The sequence below is a fragment of the Nelumbo nucifera genome, chromosome 3 (genome assembly GCF_055504915.1).
Source record: "Nelumbo nucifera cultivar China Antique chromosome 3, China Antique-T2T, whole genome shotgun sequence".
In the NCBI taxonomy this organism is placed as follows: Eukaryota; Viridiplantae; Streptophyta; class Magnoliopsida; order Proteales; family Nelumbonaceae; genus Nelumbo; species Nelumbo nucifera.
The window spans coordinates 8,574,811-8,594,356 of record NC_142651.1 but is presented as its reverse complement, the minus strand read 5'-3'; the positions used below and the strand labels follow the sequence as shown (position 1 = coordinate 8,594,356).

General features: G+C 40.1%; 1 pseudogene; it reads right to left on the bottom strand.

Annotated features, from left to right (window-relative positions):
- Positions 1-3,925: 3,925 nt before the first annotated feature.
- Positions 3,926-19,546, bottom strand: LOC104593310 (putative LRR receptor-like serine/threonine-protein kinase At4g37250; annotated as a pseudogene).

The following is a 19,546-nucleotide window of genomic DNA, read 5'->3' as shown; positions in this document are numbered from 1 at the left end:
TACCTGATCTGGACTACTGCTATAGGTGAGCAGGTCAATTTCTGGACGGTAGGATCATTCGAAACTGATAACTGGTCATGTTTTCGAATCCGATTACGCTTTGCAGTTTGCACAAAAAAAAACTATTCACATGGACAATTGAATCATTGAACTGTTCGAACCTGATCAGTGGTTCGTGGGTCACGTTTAAATTTAAAAGAAAATACAAAAAAATTATAAAGGGTTATTTATTTTAATCCCATTCGATGGTTTTTTCTTTTTCTTTTTTGTCTACAAGTATTGTGCTTAAATGTTCCAATCCAAAGGTAAGACGTAAAATAAATATTGTGCTTAAATGTTCAACTGTTTTACCCAGATAGTTGAATTGCTGACCCAGAAACCGTGTTCAAAGTTATTAGCGGGGATCAATGCGATGCACGGGAAAATGAAATGCAATTTTTGACAAACTATTGTAATTTATTTAGATTCATATTATTTGATAAATTATCATTCTAAGTTCTACTAATTTTTGGAATTTAATGGTTATTTTTACAAAGCTATACTAATTTCATCTATTTTATCATACCTTATGGAAATTAGTGATTATTTTTCCCTAAGTTCTACTAATTTCTGGTAATTTATATTATATAATAATTTATGATAATTCTTGGTAAATATAATATTTTATGGAAATTAGAGGTTATTTTTGGCTAAGTTCTACTATTTTCTGGTAATTTCTATTATACTGATTTATGAGAATTCTTGGTCAATATATACTTATTATATGACAGTTTATTGGTCAATTAGTGGAAATTAGTTCTATTATATAATTTCTACTAATTTCTGGTAATTTCTATTATATACTAATTTCTTGGTAAATATATACTAATGTATTATATTTATTATATGATAGTTTATTGGTAAATTATAGTAATTTATCGATTTTATAGAATTTAGTGGCTATTTTTGGACATTTCTACTAATTAATAATAATTTTTGGAAAATTATTTTAATGCATTTAGGATTATGTTATTTGATAATTTCAAGTAATTATCATCCTAAAGTCTACTAATTTGTGATAATTTCTTTTGATTTACTTTTAGTAATTTTTTTATAAATATTGGTAATTTATGTCTAATGATGGTAATTTCTTTTAATTTATATTTGATAATTTTTATAATTATTTGACATTTGTTATTGTTACATTATTTGACACTTTTAGGTATAATAGTTATCAAATTTCAAAAAAGAAACCAAATAGCAATATTTTTAACTTACAATATGTAACAATCTTCAAAGCACAAAATCTATAAATGTAAACCAAAAAAATTCAAGGTTCAAAGTATCGACACGTATCGGTCGATACGTATCGTGCCGGTGGCTTTCCGATACGCCCCTATAGGGGTTGTATTGGTCAGCCACTAGTTCAGAGGGTAGCCAGGCCTTAAATCGACCTCTCTGAACCGGTTTCAAAAAAAATATGTAAAACATAAAAAAAAAGCACCAACACAGGGTGTATCAGCCCATGTTGATATTTAGAACCTTGAAGCAATTCATTGAGCTAAATGCAAATAGCACTTTTAACTAACATTATGTAACAATCTTCAAAGCACAAAACCCAAAAATTTAAACCAAAGAAATTCAATAAGCAAAAAGACAAACATTTATTTTTGCTGATTTTTGTTAACATTATTTATTAAATATTTAATTATTAACAGTGTTTATCAATAATAGCAAGTTATTATAATATTTTATCAAATAATCAGTAATTATCGTTTTTATAATATTATTTAGTTATTTTTAATATAATAGTAATTATTAAATTTATGAATAGGATTTGTCAACAATATTGATTAAATTAATAATTACCAAAATTAAATTAAATTAACAGTATTTATATATCAGTAATAGTCAGTAATTATAATATTTTATTAAATAATCAATAACAATACTTTTAATAACATTTTTAATTATTTTTAACATAACAATAATTACTAAATTTATTAACAGTATTTATAATTTTAATTTAAAGTAAATATCTATTTATTAACAATATTTATAATAACAGTAATTATTAATTATAATTACTAATTATATATTTATTAAATTACTGTAATAATCAGTAATTATTAAAACCGGGTTAAAATAAATAGATAATAGTATTTATCTAAACCGGGTTTATAAATAAGATCAGGTTTGACTATATAGTTAGTATCAGTAATGGTTAATAATTATAATCGGTAATTAATCATAATCAGTAATTAAATAATCGGTAATGGAAGTAATTAAATTACTACCATTTGGCGAAAGGGGAAACCACTCCATAATCAGTAATTAAAACCATGTTAATATAATCAGTAATTAATGGCAGTAATTTAATTACTGCCACTTGGCGAAAGGGGAGACCACCCTTTTCGTATTAATATATATATATATATATATATATATATATATATATATAAGATTCTATTTTCTAGGTTGATCACCTAACAAGGTTTATAGGTCAGGTTCAGTCAAGACCTATCAAACAGTCAAAACTGTTGACTTGGTCAAGAACCAATTGACTTAGTTGGTTCGGTTGTTGACCTATTCGATCTGGTGACCAGGTTGCGAGTTACATAATCAATGCATACAAACTGTTGGAGGCCATAACTTTACATTCCGATATTCGATTGGGGTGATTTTTTTTGGGTAACTTTTCGAGATCTATGCGGAGCCATAGGTGCCTTGCCCTGCAATTTTTGCAAAAAAAAAAGCCTTTTTTAGTCTCAAATAGCAATTTTTAATATTTTTATGAATAAAAAATTAAAAAATATAAGTTAAATATAAAATAATACATATAACATATCTAACTATATTTATACATTATTTATTGCTAAAATATATATTTATATATACACAGACATATATATGCGATGACGTGAGATGGTCAGAACCTTAAACCCAACCGGTCAAACCGGTGACTCACAACCCGGAGGCAAAAACGATTTGACCTCCAGACCGGATTTTAAAACATTGGCATAGCTACCCGGATAACTACTGATGCCCTCGCTCCTAAAAAGGTGGGTGAACAACTTATATGTAAGCCGATATGTTTTCTCCCTCTTATGGCTCTCTTTACCCTATAACTTGTAACGTATAAGAACACCAAAACCTCACTTCCTAGGGCAAGTTTTACCTGATAAACTTGCCCAGGTAAATAAAATTATGTGCACCATGAGAGTGTAATAATGTTGTTAGTACTTTGAGCAGTGTAACTTGCTCTCTAGTTGAGTCGATGGTAGGGACAAACACAACTGGTGCCAGTTTAGAGGTATCGGTTGTATAAGACATTGATGATAATTTTTGGGACAAAGCACATGTCAATAGGACTACCGATGGGATTGAATCATTGAACTCGTAGACCCCATCCAATCCCACAATATATCACATACCATGTAGCGTCTGGGACAAATCCCTGTTCTGATGTGTCCATTCTGGGTCCATTTCTGAGACCCAATACTATTAATATTAACTGGGCCATTACTGAATGGGTCTAGCCTGCTCTAACCTGTTAAGGAATCGAACTGATAGCCATAGTCCAACTATCATATCAATATCATACAGGCAAGCAGCCTGCTTGCCTGCTTCTTTTCAATACACGTGGCAAAACCTCTGATTAAAATAAAAGGGTTTTAAACACAAATCTTTATCAATCCGACTATGGGTTGCCCGGATGCACTTCACCGACTTTGGGATCCTCGGTAGACTTATTTGTTTTCAATGTTATATGAAAGTAGGGTAAAATACAAAAACCTCCCTTCGAGTTTCTGACAAACATAAAAATCTTTCCTATAATTTTATTTTAGCAAAAATCTTTCCTCTATTTTTTATAAAATTAACAAATACCTTCCTTTTGTTGATGAATAAGACAGAAAAGGTTAAAGAAAAGATAATTTTTTTTAAAATACTTATTTTATTTATTCTTAAACACTATTCATCTTCTCCATTCAAACCCAAAAGCAGAGGGGCAGCGGCGGCACCAGTGACAGCGGTATGGCGGTCCATTAGGACATGAGAAAGAGCAATGCATTTCCAATGAAAACGGAACAGATTACCAATCAGCCCAGATTATCTTGTAATGGGCGGCATTGCATTTCATTTTTTGATAATCATAAACTTTTCACTATTGTTAGCCGCAGAAGGCTTTGCAAAGCCTGGCCAACGGCCTACCACGGGCAGTTGGCTTTCCGAGCATTGAGAATAACTTCTCAGTTCTACGGTTGCGCCTTTACACAGCGAAACCAACATTACCGTGCATTTTAGTACAACCTTACTGGTTTTTGCTACTATGCACCAAACAAACTGAGAAAGACAATCAGACGAGGAGAGAAAGAGAAGGAACTTGGTGTAACTGAAGTTGGTGAGGCAGCCACAAGGGACGTAATCGTTGATGACGAGTTTCTCCTTGGAACCCCAGTAGAACCCTCGTATGCACACCAGATTGGGATGGCGCAATTAGTTATAAGCCTGACCTGATTCTCGAAATCTCCGTATATCTCTATACCACTCTCACCGATCCTTCGCACCGCCAGCGTCATCCTATCCTCCAGCACAGCCTTGTATACTATGCTCGAACTAGTCGCTCCCAATATATAAGCCGATGCTTTCAGCAGAGTCTCCAGCTCCAACAACATTTCTCTGTCTACAATTACAAGAGACCCTCCCTTCTGTTCTTGATACTTTTTTTGCTATTCATCACCCACCTTTTCCTCTTCATCTTCATCACTATCAATGCTCATCGTCTCGGACATCTCTTCACCGTCGTCATTTTTCTTTCCCAGGCACCAACACGCCGACCCTTTCGGTTCCGTTGATGACAAAGGCCAGATATCTTTCCCGTCCATTTCATCTTTCTTCTCTACGCATCTTGTACTACTGACCACCTTCTTCCTTCTCTTCCTTACTTGGTAAACATAACAGAATATCGTAGCCAGAACTCGGATACTAGCCAAATCCCCTAAGATGATGCCTGCAATTGTTCCTGGTCTGAGACCCCTCTGCCTTTGCTGTTGAGTCCCATTCATCGTTCCAGATCACCCAGTTATAGGTGTCGAGTCTATGGTGTTCGGATTAGCTGCAAATGCAGGAGGAGAAGTAATTTCAGAGACATTGGGTGGAGCAGAAAGAACGGAAGTCACGACACACAGGTTCTTCAGTGGCTTCCTGCATAGATCCGGGTTGCTAGCGAACAATTCCATTTTCTGATTGAGAAAAGCTATGTTTTCCGGGATTTCTCCTGTGAGATTATTGAACGAGAGGTCAAGCGTGACATTCCCTAGAATTTGCTACCCAAATTCCGGTGGAATCCTTTTGACGAGCCTATTGTACGAAAGGTTCAAGTAACGAAGGCTGACTCCACCGAAATCTGGCGGCAACGACCCGTTAATCAGATTGGAAGACAGATCTAAAACTTGAACGGCTTCGAACACACTTGGAACACCGCCAGATAAGTAATTGTTGCTCAAGGAAACGACAGTAAGATTTCGAAGAGCAATGAGGTTCTGAGGAATCCTTCCCACCAAAGCATTAGCAGAAAGGTTAAGAAACTCAAGGTTCTTCAGCCCTCCGATTTCTCCGGTAATGCGTCTGAAATTACGTTGTTGGAAAGAACAGGGCGTATTTCCAACTAACTAGAAGAAGAAAAAGAAGAAAATGAGAGAAAGGGAGAGAGGGAGGAAGGGAGTGGCTGAGAGGGGTTGTCGCCGCCGTTGCTCGGATTCTGGGTTCAAACGGGGAAGGGGAGGAATAGTGCATTTTCAATTGATTTATGTTGAGGGGGAGAGGGGTAATAGGAAAGAGAGATTGAGAGGGAGAGAATGGCGGAAAGGGCGATGGAATGGAACAATGCCAGAAGAATAAGAAGAAGAAGAACGGAAAAGAAGAAGAAGCCGAAGAAGATGAGCGAAGAGGAAGAGATCCGATTTAGAGGGGTGTCGCCGCTACCTCTGCTTTTGGGTTCGAATCGAGAAGAAGATGAACAGTGTTCGAGAAAGGGTAAAATAGGTATTTTGAAAAAAAAACAACCTCTCTTTAACATTTTCTCTCTTGGTCATAGGAAGATATTTATTAATTTTATAAAAAATAAAGGGGAATTTTTTGCTAAAATAAAATTATAGGAGAAATTTTTGTATTTTACCCTATGAAAGTGTAATAGTTTATTTATAAAAATCTACACTTAAATGTAAATATGTAATATCAGTGGGTCATGCGTCATGCCACGGCCGTTGGATTGAGATTTCATTTATCTGAAAGGCTGATAGCATGTGTTGAACCGTTAGATTGAGACTAGAGACTATAGTCGGTTTCCTCTTCCTCGTGTGAACTGTGAAGTACCCAGAAACAGAAAGAAGTGAGACGTAGGATTGGACAAGATATACGAACCCCCTTTATCGGGTCTAACACACAACAGTGGTGACTGTAATAAAGCCAAAGCATGAGAATGCACTAAAAGCATGCAAACAGGAAACAGGTCGGTCGACCCAAACAAGCTCACAACCTCAGTTTCAGTTGTCCTCCTCGTAAAGACTAAAGAGTAAAGAGGACGACGCCATTCACGACACGACTCTTTAGCAAACCGACTAGTGTTCCAAGTACAGTACTCAATGTAGACCAATAGCGAACAGACACGTGAGTTATGAACGTAGATGGGTCCCGTGTGTTAGAGGACAAATAGATAATCAATCAAAAACAAACAAAGAAAATTGGTGTACTCCGGCAGTGCAGTCACGAGTGCAAAAGACATTTCTGACGCCAAGTCAGTAGCTAATCTGTTGTTGATTCATATAAGTAGTATTAGAGTCAGTTGGGGGGAGCTCTTTCTCAGTTTCTATTCTACCTCAGTTCCCCCCAAACTTATGGTAGCTGTTCCAGAATTTCAAGGCATTCCATAGGACTAGGAGGGTCTTGTTTTGGATCTGGGCCTACTTCAGTATGTAAGATGATGGGCCACCTTGGGGACATCCACAACCTAACCATGTCCATCAATTTCATCTCATGCTTCAAAAACCCTTTGCCCGCTCAGTATTTCTATTTTTGTGGCAAACCCATTTATTTGCTATTGCTAAACTGCTAAAGTTGGGTTCTGGGGACACATGTTTTTGGAACATCAGAGAACCCAAAACTTTGATGGGCCCTACTTAGAAAGATGGCCTAGAAGTTAAAGTTAATCAATCCTCCTCTGATAAACTCATCACCCTGCCCTATCAATCTGATGATTGTGGTACAGCCACAGTTTTGATTGAGGAAATTCATGTAATGGTTTGGTCCTGATTCTTGGAAATTGGGATAGGTGGCAAGTCAGTTCTGTGCAATTGATGAAGCACAGTTTCGGCCAAATAGGATTCAGTAGTACCAGTTATGACTGATATTTTGGCTTTGGGACGCATGCCATATCTCTAATAAGTAGCCACCTCCATTGGCCCACGGGAAGCAAAACACCTCCAATGACCCATTGGGCCGAGCAACCCCCACCCTCTCTGTTCAACTCTTACTCTTCTTCTTCTTCTTCTTCTTCTTCGGACAAGCAGAAAAAAACAACAGAAAGAAAACGAAAACCAAGGTCCAAGGGGCCTCATCTCGACGTGCAGTGCAGCAGCCAGCAGTCATCCCTTTTTAGTTTTTGCGCACAAAGGCCTTATTGTACTTGAGCAATATTGACGACGCGGTACAATGCCTTACAAAAAAGCTGAAGTTTCTGTAACAGCAGTGGTGTTAATAGCCTAATACTCTCTAATTAACGGCAGGAGTAGTGCCAACACCGAATAAGTCAATAAACTTCTTCATCCCTAACGTGTTCAACACGCTTTCGTTCCAAATTACGGGATGAGTGCAAATACGTGTTTGCAGTGCAGGCAAAGCAAACTAAAGTAAAACCCAAAGCAGAAACAAAACAAGCTTCACAAAATTCTCACATACTCCTATCCATTTGTATTAGTACAAACGAATTATGCATTGCAAATTAAACAGAACGTTCAGAAATATTTTTGGAGGCTTCATATCAGTTCAAATCAGCCGCTCCACAACTTCCCACAGCACATTTCCACTATGTATTAGGAATATCTCACAATGATAATATCAAGAATAATAATGTTATCATCAGGAAATGTTCCTAATATACAGCGGGGATGTGCTGTGCGATGTCGTGGGGAGCAGTGTTGTGAGGGACTGATTCGGTCTTGCTTCATATTGGCAATGAACAATCAATTTCCGTAATTTGAATTGCAATAACTTTATCTGAATGTATGGTTTCATTACACTAAGGCTGTGTTTCGTTGCAGTGCGATTTTATTTGCACTACTACAAATATATGAGAGTGCAAATCCTTGTTTAATTTTGTTTTAAATTTTATTTTATTTACTTTATTTATACTATAACCAAACAAAATTAAATTAAAATTTAAAACAAAAAATAGGTCAGAATTTACACTCAAAGCATTTTCACTGCCATGATTTTGCATCAGTGCAAATTAATTGATTACATTCCAACCAAACATAACCCAAATGGACGATGATTTTTACACAAGCATATGCATTACAGAACAGCAGTGCGAAGTTTGATTACTTGCGTTTCCAGTGTTCAATGTAATATTTCTCTTAAATTGGAAAAAGTTATCCCTTGGAACTTTAAACGCAACCAAATATATATGAAGTTCCTTTGGAGCATTGATGCTTTATATTGTTCTGAGAGTCAAAAGAAGACAGATTCTCTTTGCCCTTTTTCAAAAAAATAAATAAATACTGGAGACAAGAGACAAGGAGCAAGGAGCATAATCAAGCAAGTAATTTGACCATGATTCTAAGGAACAACATTCCCTTTATCCTTTCTCATTATATTTTAATTTTAAGTTAATTAAGGCCCCATTTGGTATCACTCCGGAAAATTGGTTTGGGCGATTTTTCAGATGAGAATGCCATTTGGCGGTGCTCTTTCTTGAAATTTCATTCCATCTGGATGAAAAAGTCGCTCTAGATTCCCATTTCTTCACTTATGAGGATGGAGGGTTCTTTCATCTTGGCAATTCTCGCCACGTCCTTTTAATTTAATGAACACGTGTGCCCAAAGTACACGTGAGAGCAGGGGTAGTAAGGTCTTTTCAACTTAAAATTAGAAGAAGACAAAAAATTATTATCGTTCTTATTCTTCTCTTGCTCAAGGTTCAAAGTATCGACGTATCGGTACTTAGAAACGGTCGATACATACTTTTTTTTTTCAAAGTTTAGTTTTTTGGGAAATTTATAAGATATTTTTTATTATTAAAAAAAATTGGGGGTGACCATGCTCTTTTCATAAAGCTATTCGAACTTTGGCTTATGAAAAGTTTGGCTCGGGTCGGTTTAAACTGACCTAGAGTCTGATATATATGATCATTTGCTAATCGAGCCGAGTTCGAGCCCAGTGAAGCTCAACTCGTGAGGTTCGCGAGCCTAGTATAATAAATAAATACTTTTTATTATATGCATATAAATATATGAATATATATATATAATAAATAATGTTTATTATATATATAACAATATTTTTATTTGTTAGATATAAAAGAAAATAATTTTTATAATTCTTATTATTTTATATGTAAAATAAAAAATATTTTTATATTTATAATTTTTATTGTTTAGAAAAAAAACTTAGCTTGCAATCGAGCTCAAACTTGCAAGCTTTGAACCGAGTCAAGCTCAAACTTGCGAGCTTTAAACCGACTCGAGCTTCAGTTCAAGTCTCTAGCTCAAATCAAGCTCAAGCTTAAGCTCGAGCCTAACACAATTTTAGTGAGTCGAGCTCGAATAGCCAAGTATTCAGCTCGACTTAGCTCGAATCCACCCCTAGTTAAAACCCACCACTCCACTCTCCTCTTCATCCCTCCTCAACAAAATATTTGAGAATAGGATTGAGAGAGGAGGGGGAGGAGAAACAAAGAAGAAGATGCCTGTGAGGATGAAGATGTAGATATTTGTGAAAAACCCTCACCGAGAAGACCAACACCCTCAAGGTTGAAGATGGGGGTGGGGATTAATAGGGATCCCTGACCCCAATCAATTGAGTTTCACAAGAAGAAGAAGAAGAAGAAGAAGAAGATCCTTTTGGTGCTTCTAGATTCTAAAAAACTTGAAGTGCCAGACGCTTATATAGAAATTGAAAAACCAAGAATTCGTTTTTTTTAGAAAGTAATGAATTCTTAGAATTTTCTATAATTGATGCCAAATAGGGGCTAAGAGTTTTCTTCTACTACTATTTCTGTTTAAAAACAAACAGCAAATGTCAGTGTGTGGGAAAAAAGCTTTTCCCATATGATATGAAAATGATTATGAGCCACTCACACCCCGTTAGGGCTGTTAATCCCTTAATGAACTCGGAGAATCTAAAACCTGATTCAATTATTTTGGATTTGGGTGATCTATTTGCATAATCAATTAGATTCAGATTTTACAATGATTAATAATTGAATTGGATGTACATTTATCCCATTCAATCTATTAAAATTGGAGTCCAATTATTTTATATTAGATACTAATATGATGTTATATAATTATATAAATATAAAAATATATAATTTTATAGGAAAAATCTATGATGTAGAAAAGACCTGGTATTCTAAGAGTTTTGACCAATTAAAACCCACCCATGAATTTTAATAAATAACACCTGATTGGATCTGATTTGAGTTTGATAGTATGAGAACCAGATTTTAGATCCCTAATGCCAATCGAATTTTGGATACCCCCCCCCTCCCAATGAATTGGCATGCTTCTTTTTTTTCTTTTTGAAAGCCCTTAGGCAACTGCATTCAACTTTCAATCTCAGTTACATCATTGATCAATACAGAAGAAATAAACTTAGGAGTAGAGGACCAGGTTTGAGTAAAGTGACAAGTAAGAGCAAATTTGGCTATGTGGTGAGTTACCTAGTTACTTAGATCACGGAGTAAAAATAATTGAGGAACCACCATGGTGATTGAGGAGACTTCTGCAACTAGACAAAAGAGTAAGAATACTCCAAGGAGGATGAGAGTTTTCCTCCAACAAGAACTTGTTAATTGATTCATTATCACTTTCAAAGATGGTATGAGAAAAACCAATGAAAATGGCGAATTCTGTACTTTCCAAAAGAGTAGTGGCTTTAGAAACAATGGGAGGGTAGAGATCGATAGGAATAGAACCTGTATGGTCTCTCACAACAAAACCCACACTTGACTTTTGAGAGGAATTAGGCCATCAAAGTTGATTTTTAAAAAGCCATTGGGGGGTTTTGTCCTTTGCACTGGCTGCACCAATATGTTGCTTGCATGATCCATCAAGTTATCATGATAATTAGAAAAGATCAAAAAGTTATGATGAGCTAAATTGGTGGTATGATGAGAAATATAATGAGGAGTCCCAGGCCTGTTCTTAAAAATTAGCGCATTTCTTGCAAGCCAAATATGTCAAAGAAGAAATATGAGTTTTAGTAAATCAACATCACTGGTGCACCTTGATTTAAAGAACCTTAAAAATTAGCGCATTCCTTGCAAGCCAAATATGTCAAAGAAGAAATATGAGTTTTAGTAAATCAACATCACTGGTGCACCTTGATTTAAAGAACCTTATCTAGGTTGTGATCCAACCCGGCAAACTCCTTTCTGAATTTGTCATAACGAATCGAAATGTTTGCACCGAACCAAATTTGCTTAGCAAAAGGGCATTTGAGAAATAAGTGATTCTTATCACTTTATGATATGTTTCCATGCGATAATATGATATTCAATGTTTTGGTATCATGCGATTTAAAAGGGCCAAAATGCATATAAAAAAGGTTTTAGGTTACAGGCTTTGGATCAGGCCATCTTTGGGAAGGCTATTTACCGTTGATATGGCCATTTGTCTTAAATCATTGTATTTAGTGTATCGGGATCTTAAAATCCGATATATATTGATCGATACATGTTAATATATCAATATTTTAAATCTTGCATAGCATTTTCATCAAAGTTTTCTTTGGATCGATATTATTAGCTTGAAAGAATACAATTATACAAAACCGAGGAAATAATGAGGTGTGATACTTGGATCAGCTCAACTCAAATCAGTACCCCATAGGATTGTCCCCTATAACGTTCTGCAGCACATTCCCACCACATATTGAGAATATCTCCTAATGATAATATAAAAATGATGATATCATCGTCCGGAGATGCTTCTAATACATCGGCTGATTTGAAATCAGATCAGCTTCAAAAAAGGAAAAAAAAGGAAGCTAGTTCTCAATACTGTGATTGAGTTGTCCAATAAAAACTTTCGATCTTTACAGCCTTGCATTAAAAATAGCTCTTTACTTATGTGATTTATTTCATAGGGTGATATTCCTAATACAAGGTTGAAAGAGGCTGTGGGGACGGTGTGAGTACTCTGACCAAAGTCGATCTTTTTAATTTGGGTAATGGCTCAAGGGTCCTACCATCATCACTAAAAGTGAGAAATCTGATTTTTTTTTTCATTCATTAATTAACAGTGTTTTCGCATTTGCCATTATTAAGAAAAAAAACGTTCCACTAAGATACCCGAAAGATATCCTATAAAAAATTGGCATCCAATGAATCAGTACTTTAAAACATTTAAAAAAATAATAATATGACCAGATGAAGGAAGATTTGGCCCGACCTCACAAGTCACGCCACGTGGCAAAAAATAAGTAGCTCGGCACTTAAAACAGCGTACCGAGGGTACAAACACCAAAGGGAAGAGACGACATGGTCGTCTTGACACAGTTTTCACAAGAATTAATACAAGACTTAGATTCTGTCTTCCAAATCCCGCATCAATTTAGCATTAAATTGAACCCCAACAAATGTGTCTTCGGCGTCACCTCGGGCAAATTCCTATGCTACATTGTCAATCGGCGCGGTATTGAGGCCAACCCGAACAAGATAAAAGCCACCCTAGATATGAGACCACCTCAGAAAGTAAAAGTAGTTCAGAGGCTAAACAGCCGCATAGCCGCTCTAAGCCACTTCATGTCCAAATCAGCAGACCGCTGCCTACCTTTCTTCAAAGCAATCAAAGGCAAAAGGTTCGAGTGGACCCAAGACTGCCAGCTCGCGTTTGACAAGCTAAAAGGTTACCTCGCTAGTGTGCCAACCTTAGCCCGGCCAGAGGAGGGCGAGGTCTTAGAATTGTACCTCTCGGCAAGCGACGAGGTGGTCAGTTCGGTACTAATAAAAGAAACAAACCGGGTCCAACGACCCATCTATTATGTTAGTAAAATTTTGCAGGGAGCAGAGACAAGGTACCCGCAAATAGAAAAGCTAGCATACGCACTGGTGATAGCAGCTCGGAAACTCCGCCCGTACTTCTAGGCTCACATCGTCATCGTCCTGATTAACAAACCTCTGAGACAAGTTTTACTCAAACCCGAGGTTTCCGGTCGACTGACGAAATGGGCCATCGAACTCAGAGAGTACGACCTCCAGTACAAGCCAAGAACCACTATTAAGGCCCAAGCCTTGGTAGATTTTATCGCCGAGTGCACGTTTAGCCTCGAAGCCCCTGAGTTGGTCGAGCCCGAGATCCCCTGTTCGGGCGAGCTCAAAGCTCCCTAGCCAATAGAATCTGAACCCCGTGAAGTAGCAGCCAGTGTAGCATCTCTCCTGGTTAGACCAAACGCGAACTGGGATGTGGAGCCCTGGATCCTTCACGTAGATGGCTCCTCAAACCAGCAGGGCAGCGGGGCTGGAATAGTGCTACGTGGCCCGAGCGGAACAAAGTTGGAATACGCACTACGCTTTGAGTTCGCGGCATCCAACAACGAGGCGGAGTACGAGGCACTGATAGCTGGGCTGAACCTAGCACAGAAGGTCGGAGCAAAGCACGTTGTTATCTGCAGTGATTCCCAGCTCGTTGTCAACCAAGTTACAGGCAAGTACGAAGCACGCGAGCTCACTATGATTGCATATTTGGCAAAAGTAAAGAAGGCTCTGCTCAACTTCTAGTCACACTTAATCAGGCAAATCCCGAGGTCAGAGAACACTGAGGCCGACGCCCTATCCCGGCTAGCCAGCACGAGTCACAATGCCATGAGAACCGTGTACATAGAGGACTTACCTCGGCCCAGCATTCTCGATGGGGCAGAAGAGGTCACTCCCGTCTCCGAAGCAGAGCCGAGCTGGATCGACCCACTCGCGAGCTTCTTGCTAGATGGAACCCTCCCTGCGGACTGCAATGCAACCAAGAGGGTACAGCGCCAGGCAGCCAAATACGTCATAATAGACGAACGGTTGTACCGACGATCCTACACGCTCCCCTACCTGCGATGCTTGCGACCTGCCGAAGCCGAGCTCGTACTCCGCGACACTCATGAAGGCTTGTGCGGCGGACACCTGGGGGGCAGAGCCCTCACTCAAAAGGCAATTCGACAAGGATACTACTGGCCAACGATGAAGACAGAGGCCGTCGAGCTTGTCAGAAAGTGCGACAAGTGTCAGAAGCATGCCAATATCCACCATCAACCTGCTGCCGACCTCAAGTACCTCACCAGTCCATGGCCCATTGCACAATGGGGCATCGACCTTCTAGGGTCATTCCCGCCAGCAACAGGTGAGAGAAAATTCCTAGTGGTGACAGTAGATTACTTCACAAAGTGGATAGAAGCTGAACCTCCAGCAACAGTTACAGCTCGAAACATACAGAACTTCTTTTGGAAGAACATAGTATGTCGCTTCGGGCTACCTCGGGTACTGATCTCCGACAACGGCAAACAGTTTGAGGATATCAAGTTCAAAGAATTGTGCCAAAGTATGGGAATTAGTCAGAACTTCACGTCGGTCGCACACCCGCAGGCAAACGGTCAAACAGAAGTAATGAACAGAGCCATCCTCCGCGGACCGAAAGCACGACTAGACCGAGCTAAAGGGTTGTGGGCGGACGAGCTACCAAGTGTTCTATGGGCTCACCGAACCACGAAAAAAACCGCCACAGGAGAGACCCCCTTTAACCTCACCTACGGCACCGAAGCGGTAATCCCGACGGAAATCGAAGTACCTACGCTGCGACTAGAAGCATACGACGAGCAGGCAAACGAAGATGAGTTACGCACCAACCTCGACCTACTGGACGAGGTGAGAGACCTCGCGCACATCCGAACTGCGGCCTACCAGCAAAAGGTAGCTCGGTACTATAACGCCAGAGTAAAGAAGAGGAACTTCCGCGTCGGCGACCTGGTTCTCCGTAAGATCATGGTACCCGAACCCGGCGTAGGAAAACTCGGACCAAATTGGGAAGGGCCCTACAGAGTAAAGAAAGCACTCGGGGGGGCATACGAGCTCGAAACCCTAGAGAGAAAACAAGTACCCCGAGCATGGAACATTGTCAACCTAATGCGATACTACCTATAGACCGCCGAGCAAAGTGGATAAAATCACCACCAAAACAGGGCACGCAAGTGCGGTAGCCCGGACAGGAAACAGATCAGACGCATGATTAGTTCGGAAAATATGCTCAGTTCGGGAGAAAGAACAACCAACACTTAAACAAAAGTCATTCCATTTCAAAAGTAAGGTAGTACATAAAATATATATATATATATATATATATATATTTACAAGCCCGGAGCTATTTCTTCACCATCAGAAGGCACTTCAACAATACCCGAAGGCCCCGCCTCGCCCTCGGAGTCTGGCTCGGCGTCAGCAGCATTGGCCATCTCCTGAGTTATGCGCGAAGTGGATATGGCGCTAACACCGAGCTCGGGGTACGTATTCCGGATCATCCACCGGCTTAGTTTAAAACCCCTCCTATATGAATCCACCATCAGATCATCAAAGCTCGACGAAGCAATGTACTCATCGACGGCCTTCTTCTTGGCATCTTCGATACCTTGAGAAAAGATCTGCGTCCTCTCCCTGATGTCCTCCTGAAGATACTCGACCTGATGCTGCAGACCCAGCCTCAAGTCCGCCATGTGCTTCACCACCACTCCCATGGCCTTGGCATCTCTCTGAGACCTCACCTGCCTGATCAGTGAAAAACGAGCAGTCTCTTCGGCAGCACGAGCAGCCTCCTCGACGGCACGACGAGCCTCTTCGGCAGCTCGTGCCTGCCTCGAGCTCCTCTCCACCTGAGCCGCCAAGGCGTGAATAGAGGAATTCACCTACCAAAAGGAACCGAGTGATCAAAAGAACCAACAAAACAAAAGGCAAAGAGCTCTAAAAAAGGGAGAACACTTACCACCATGGCATGGGTAACGGCACGGCAGGCCACTTGATGCACGGGGAGATTAGTCCATGCCGCCAACTCCTCAGGGAAGATAGCCTCCTTACTCTTTTGAAGAGCATGGGTCGGCGACAACACACTCCTGAAATCCCTCGGGGCCCCCGAGCCCGAGGGCCCAGCTCGCGTATAAGCAGACCCGGAGTAAGCAGGAGCACCGAAGTATGTAGGAGCCCCTGTGTATGTAGTCTTAGCATAAGGGCCCCCTGCTGGCTCCTGCATTGGAGGGACCATCTCGGGTTCCCTGGGCAGATCTTCTGGCTGATAGTCCGGCACCTCGGGCTCCGCATCCCGGGGCATCTCAGCGCGACTTCGCTTGGCAACCCGCTTTCTCCTCTTCATGCCTTGGAACAAGTGTCCACCCCGGGTCCCTCGAGAATCCATCACACCTACGAAAAGAAGTTTGCCATCAGTAAAAAGCAAGAAAGACAGCAAGATAAGAATCTCTAAGTGAAGAACCTACCCGAACTCCCTACTTAGAGCCCAAACTCCCTACAAGGGGCCCGAACTCCCTACTTAGAGCTCGAACTCCCTGCGAGGAGCCCGAACCCTCCCTTTGGCACCGAGTCACACAAAGCAGAGACCCGAACTGGCCCGTCTTATGACAGTTCGGGACACCCCCTATCCGAACTCAAGACTTCGCCTCACGCACCGCTCCAGGCACTTCGCCTCCAGAGCCTTGAACTGGACGAACCACACCGTACCTGACACCGAAGGAGTCCGTATCCAGGGGCAGCGCACTTGACTGACCTGGGATCTGACGCTTGACGGCCACACTTCAACGGCCACCTGCCACCGTCACCTGCCACCGCCATCTCCAGTTACAGAGACGGCTCCGACAAAAAGAGCAGTGGCGGTTCTGTCCCAGCAGAGGCAATGACGCCCGAACTGGCAGAAGCACGGAAATAATCATTCCCGACCTGATAGAAGTCTAGGAGTGAGTGCGCGAGGTAGTTATAAAAGGCTCTCCACCCCCTCAAAGAGGAGGTATGCAAACTTTGCACTATCTGGTTTTATCTTGCCTTTGAAAGAATTCTAACTTAAACTTCGGAGCCTTTACTCCGGGTTCTCCCCGGAGTTTCCTCATCTCCTCCGTTTCAGGTTCCCCACTACTCAGTTCAGAGGCAAAGTCATTGACAGCTAAGACCGGCCGAATTGCGCATCATCAGATGATAATCATCAAGATTCATGTAATGCTTTGATGAGACTAGTAGAATGAGAAGAATATGTAGATTCTAATTTTAGGAAAACACGTTACAAGTTGGTTATACCAACTATCAGAAAGCTACAAAATACAAAAGTGAGAGGAAATGACAAATTACCCCTTATAAATGACATGCCATGTGTTTCTGATGAGATGCAATTTGTCAATTTGTGATGTATAAAGTATATATGATGGACAAGTGGCACAGAGTTAGCAATAGCATTATTTGTCACCAGCAGATCCGCTATCCTCCGCCCACACCCAAATCTACTTAATGGGCTTTACTGCTACTAGTTTCTCTTTCTCTGATCAACAATTGGATGAACACTCCATCCTACAGCGTAAGTTTATACATCCAAACACTACGGTGAAGGGAAAATCCAACTAAATAATAATTTATTCCACCAAAGTCTAAACATCCCAGAAGAATTATAATTTATCCCACTTAATTCCGTGCATATGGAGATAAATTATACCGCCACCACCACCAAATTTAACGTACGTACGAGTTATCTCTCTTGTATCGCCAAATTAAGACAATAACAAAGGGGAATAAATGACTTATAAGTAATGAGGATTTTTTATGTTTGGATGATATACGATGCATGGATGCATCCTATATTGAAAGGGATATTAAAGATAAGGGATCGCTGATATTTGTCTTATTTATATACTACAAAGACTGTTACGGTCTTTTGTTTTATATCATTTCTTTTCAACCCTACTAACTTGATCGGACTCCAACCCTACTCCACCCAACCTACTTTTACATGTTGAATTTGGATTAATCTGACCCACATTCTACTCCTATCCCCACTACTTTCAAACATGTCAATCGGTTTATATATAAGAAGCACTTTTAATATGTATTTCCAAGCATCTCCCTTATCATAATAAAATCTACTAGAGCATTCTCCTCAACCTCCACATATCTTCCCTGTGTAAATGAACAATATCCACTATCAAATGGCTTCTTCTAAAGAATCACTTTTTCAGGAAAATCATTAATTATTTTAACCTACTTAATTTTCTAAGTTACTTCGTAGTTCTAATATAATATATTTTTTCACGCTTCAACGAGGAAATAAATAAATAAATAAAGTTGTACTTATCCATCGATTGATGCTACTTTTAGTCTAAAGCTGTTGCTGCCAAATATGGAGTCGAGAGCAGCAACGTAATTTCTAGCATCTGAGGCCAACGGGTTCAATTTGTTAAGAGAAAGAAGATGTCAGAGGTCCCACGACTTATCCCAGGGGCGAAGACTCCAACGGTCAAATTAGCATAAGGCTACGAGAGGTCAGATCAAGCAAGAAAGGGGACTTAGAGTTTAAGTTCCAGAGAATGTTTATCTCATTGTAGGAGTCCCTTTTTTATTCTCGGAGTTGCCTTAGAGGAAGAGTAGGTGGCGGCGGTTGGCAGTGGTTGGTGATGAATGACCTAGATACATCTAGTTGATGCCACGTGTCAAGATGCCCAAGTTGGCCAGATACTCCTACACCACTTGCCCCCACTTTCAAGGCCATAGTGGTCGAGGCCAGTTGGCGAATTGTACGGAAGCCACGTCTTTGGCCGAAGAGAGTATGGTAGATACGCGTAGAGGCATCGGTCTTAGTTGTAGAGCACTTCTCAGCGGTTGTGTGACAACTACTCCTCTATTCACCCTTTGTGTTAGTAAAGGACCATCCTAAATCGAGGGGATGTGACTTTGGCCCGTGAAGGTGTAGGCTATCCGCGTCCGTTATCCGTGCCCCATACGAGACGGCACAGGGGCCCGGTTTGGTGTATCCTTGAGCCGGAGTCGACGAGAGAACTAACCCCACCTCTTGGCATTGTTTTATCTCCCAAGGTCGGTGCCATGTGGAGCCTATCGGTTCGGGCTGTCAAGTTAGCAGGTCCACAGTCGTTGGATCAATTGGATCTGAGTCGTACATTCTTCTTTAAAAAGGGGGGGTGGTTGAGCGACTCTTCACCATTTGCTCAAAACCTTTTGCCTTAGAGCTACTGAGGACATCTTGGCTATAAACAACCAATCTCTTAGACCCTCTTTAACTAACATCTTTGGGTAAAGAGTTCCTGTCTCCAACAT